Genomic DNA, 5,078 nt, shown 5'->3' on the forward strand with positions numbered 1-5,078 from the left:
ACCTGGCCTTCCTACAGAGAAGCCAGGGTGAGGTGCAGGGAGGAGATGGTCAGAACTCTTTGAGTCTAGGCAATGGTCCCCTGCAGTAGCTCCCGCTTCAGTCCAATAATAGGAGGTCATCACAGGGGAAGCAGAAGGTACAACTCATCACAGCTTAGCATCCCATCCACCTCCTCAGCCCTGCCGTCACTAACACTCTTGTCGGCCTCCTGAAGAGCTTAACTTTCCAATATCCACCCCCCCCCCCTTTTTTTGGTCCCTTGCAGAAATGCCTACAAACACAAAGTGGAAATCTGGGACTTAGCTTTTTCTAAACAAGTTTTATTTTTTGTTCTGTTGTTGTTTTGAGTTTTATTTCCTAACATAACTTACATGATTCATAGTGGTTGGTGAGATGCAAAAATCAAGAAACTATCTTTGTTTTGAAGATAAAGCCATTCTTGTTTCTAAATTTGAATGAGGTTTGTAAGACCCTTTGGTCTTGGATTTACAAAAACCAAATACTGGAAAGGTTCATTCTTTAGACTTAAAGCCTGATTTGCTAGTCATACCAGACCAGAAGAAGGCCTTAAACCCAGTTACCGTCTAAAAACTCCCTGTCGTTCCACCGAAAAGGCTTTACTTAATGTGGCTAATAATAAATAATAATAATAACAATAATAATAATAATAATAATAATAATAATAATAATAAATTGGTGGCTGAGAAACCACATTTTGCTCCCACAAACAGAAAATTGTGGTTTTAAGTTCCATGTCTCCACCCTGAGAGCCAGGCAAAGGAAGTTGTCCATTTCAGCAACAAGGCCAATAAGGAGCTCAGGCTTGAACTATGAATGCAATGAGTCTTTTTATTCATAATTTTTATCTCAGGTATTTTGCTATAATAATGGAAAGCTGAGTGAAACACCTATTGATGTCCACTGTTATTGGGGATGGAGCATATGCTGGAGATTAATGCAGCACCTTGCACATGCCGGGCAAATGTTGTACCACTGAGTGTAAACCTCAGCTCCTAGTGTTAAACATTTGATTTTTCAGTCAATCACTCTCCCCTTTCTAGCTAAAGATGTATATTCACACACTTGAGATTATATTAACACACAACTCTAGAATGTGACCCAGTCCTTATTAGGTAGAATCTAAATATCCCTTCCTATTATGTCAGCCCATTGATCTGGCTCTTCCATAAAGAGCAACACAAGAGTAAGGATAACATGATGACTTTTCACAATTGTCCTTCAACAAGAATTCTAAATTGTGCCTCTTCTCAGTTCTTTGCTTTTCTAAGCATGTCTTGTAAATCCCATAAGCACTTCTTCCTGTTCTATGCGGAAATGGGTCAGTAGTTCCTTCCATTGGACTGTTAGGCCAATGGCTGTACCACTGGTGCAGGGATAGCCTGAGAACGTGGAAGAGAGGCCATTATGTTTCCACAGGGCTCCAGGATGCAGAGGCTTGCTTAGCAGCCATGTACTTTCATTTTAAGACAAGATCTCTTTTAGGTCAGCTTAAAACTCAGAGGACAAGAGCCTTAAACTTCTAATTCTCCTGCTACCCCCACTTCCCGAGTTCTGGGATTACAGACCTATGCCTGCTTTGTGCAGTGCTGGGCCTCATATATACCAGGCACTCTATCCACTGAGTGATGTCCCTAGTCCCTTACACCACCCTGGACAAATGACCTGTGGCCAACTGAACTACCAAAATAGCTTTGTAGAAATAGCTACCAACTAAGTCTCTTCTGTCTGCTAACTTGTATGAGTGGTGTGTATTTTGTTTGTTTGTTTGTTCCCTTGTAGATGAATTTCTAAATGGTCTTAATAAATAAAAAACACAGAGCCAGAAATTTGGGTTAAAGCCTGAGAGAAAGATCAGGAATAGGACAAACCACAACCTACCCTCACCTCACCAACTCTGCAGCTTCCAAAGAGAGCAACTTCCCATCTACCCAGGCTTATATACCTCTCTGTTCTGTATCTAGCTACATCACTTCCTCTTCCTGGCCAGCTATGTCACTTCCTGTCTGTACAGTTCTCCAGAACTCTATGGTTGGTACTGGGATTAAAGGCGTGCGTCACCACACTTGGCTCTGTTCCCTACTGTGGCCTTGAACACACAGAGATCCTGCCTGCTAAGTGATAGAATTAAGGGTGTGTGCTATGCTGCCTGACTTTGTTTACTTAAAATAGCTTGCTTTTCCCTCTGATCTCCAGGCATGCTTTATTTATTAAAGCACAAATAAAATATCACCACATTCCTTTGCTTTCTTGCTTGCTTGTTTTGGAGAGAAAATTTGTCTCCCTATGTAACTTTGGTGAGCCTATGTAGACCAGGCTATACTAAAACTGTAACAGGACTGTCTTTGAACTGCCAGTTCCTGAATAACAACACAGAGACTTTTTATTAATTATGAAAGCTTGGCCTTGGCTTAGGCTTGCTCCCAACTAGTTTTTAAAACTTAAATTAACCCATTTATACTAATCTACATTCTGCCACGTGGCTCATTACCTCTCCTCAGTACTTAACATCTGACTTCCTCTGTGTCTGGCTGGTGAATCTCCTACCTCAGATTCTTTCTCAGAGTTTCTATCTCTGACCAGAAGTCCTACCTATCCTCTGCTGCCTAGCTATTGGCCGTTCAGCTCTTTATTAAACCAATCATAAGGTACTTTAGGCAGACGAGGTAAAACAGAGACACATCTTCACACAGTGTACAAAAAGATTATCCCAACAAAGAACTCACAGAGATCCACCTGCCTCTGCCTCCCTAGTGCTGATATGTGGTGTGCACCACCATACTAGACCCACCACTGGTTTCCAAAAACCAAAATCTAAATATTTTATTTTGTCTACATGATATACCAGACAGTATTCTCCTTCCTTCTTCACCCCTCGTGTGTGTGTGTGTGTGTGTGTGTGTGTGTGTGTGTGTGTGTGTGTGTGTGTTGGAGTTAGGGCTGGTGATGGTAGTTAGAAGTAGTAGTAGAGAAACTTTTTCTTGCCAAGGCCTCAACGTGTTTGGAATTCTTCTGGAAGCACTGCCGAGCTGCTTGTGTGCCATACAAGCAATCAGTCTTGGTTCTTGAAGCTCACACCTGGCTTGGAGCCAATAGTGATATTCTTCAGCTTGATCACACACCTCATTCACTAGCTTTGCTGCCAACTGGCTTTCAGTTGTTTCCAAAAATCAAATCTGCCTTCAAGAAACAACCCCTCCCCCAGAAGATTCAAAGAATGTGCTGTGAAGTAGGAAGTTTGGCTGTTTTTTTCCCCCAAAGAAAAGTTCCAAAAAATTAGAGGATACTTTCCCTGACACAATCATTCCCTCCCAAGGGGGCTGCTTGAAAAAAAAAATGGTACTATTTAAGATGTAATTAATCTGCTTGGTTTGCCAAAGGGCCGGCAAAATAATCCTACTGCTTTTTATTCACACGTGTAGAGCAACTTTGAAAGACACACATTGAAAATAGAGAAGAGGTCAGCCAGTGGCTCAGTGGGTAAAGGACCTGCCACCAAGCCTGACAGCCCGAATTCAAGCCCCAGGACCCACGTGGTGGAAGGAGAAAAGCCACTCCTGACAGTCAATCTGCCATCTCTGCTTGTACCCTGTGGTACACATGCCCTGCATACAATAAATAAATAAATGTGATTTTAATTATTTTAAAAGAGCAAAGGGCTAGCATGAAGTCGCTACCTAGTAAGTATTTGACGACCCCAGTATTCATGCTACAAATACTTTGAGTAATGCTTTGTGCATATGCTGTATCACATACTAAAGACACTATGGCAGACCTAGTCCCTGCCTTCTTCAGATTTCACATCTGCTGTATGATTCAAATAGGGAATTGCAACAAAATCTAAACACTATATGTAATACGACTGTGATATGCAAAGGAAAGCAGAATGTAGTACATGTAATGTTCAACCCTCAAAGAAACTATAGAAGAAAGGACAGAAGTTGTACAGATTATAAAATACAAAGGAAGTGGAGAAAATGTCCTTTGCAGAGGGAAATGAACAAGTTAGACAAAACATTATCTCACAAGTCGGTAGGGAACTATACACAAGGTAGTTCATGGCTGCATTCCTGGGCATGGTGAGACAAAGCCAGACCCCAGGTGCCTTCCTAGGATAAGGCAGAGTTACAACATGCAGTGGAGCACACATGAAGTATTATGCAGCAGTTAGAAGGAATGAACCATGTGTAGACCCCAAAGCATAAAGAGATGTTAAAACAATATGGGATGCTGAAAAGTGCTTGTTGCCAAGCCTGACAATTGGAGTTTGATCCACAGGACCCACATGGTGGAAAAAGGAAACACATACCCTCTAATCTCTGAGTGTGTGCACGTGTACATGCATGTGTATGTGTGAGCCTGTGTGTGTGCACACAGGAAAAAAATGTAAAACCATAATATGACCAGAAAGGATGGCACATGCCTACAATCTCAGCATTCTAAGTACTGAGGCTGAAGGATCATTGGCGATCTGCCTGCATAGCATAGTAAGACCCTGCCTCAAAACACCATAAAACAGAGTCGATACCCTGAGAGATATAACTCAGAGGTACTTAGCTATTATGAATTAAGGTCCTGAGTTCAAATCCTGGCACTCCAAAACAATACAAAAATTCCTGTGGCTTCGAGGCTTTGGTTATAGCAACAGCTCTGCTCAGGCATCAGTGGCACAGGCTCTTCAGCCTTAGTTCTAGATCTGCAGCAACGCCCTGGTGTGCTGGCCTAGGCCACAGGCACAGCTCTGGCTTGAGAGGATACAACCCACTACCAGCTCTCTCCTGTGGTTCCCGGCTGGAAACATCATTGCCACCTGCTGGTACAGCCCACCTTGCTGATTCAGAGATAAACCAGTGTGTCTGCACACTTAGTTGACCTTGCTCAGGAGATACTTCTGCCAGCAGTGGAAGCTGGAAAGAAAATTGGACTGAATGGCCCTTCAGAAGCTCAAGAATCTAGGAGTCACCTAGCAATGGGAGAAGCAGCTAGAGGCCTTCCTCATCCCAAAAGACAATGTTGGTGAGCCCAAGGATGGTGATTGGAAAGGATCTCCAAGCCGAGT

Source organism: Peromyscus maniculatus, chromosome X (assembly GCF_049852395.1).
Source record: "Peromyscus maniculatus bairdii isolate BWxNUB_F1_BW_parent chromosome X, HU_Pman_BW_mat_3.1, whole genome shotgun sequence".
NCBI classification, from domain to species: domain Eukaryota; kingdom Metazoa; phylum Chordata; class Mammalia; order Rodentia; family Cricetidae; genus Peromyscus; species Peromyscus maniculatus.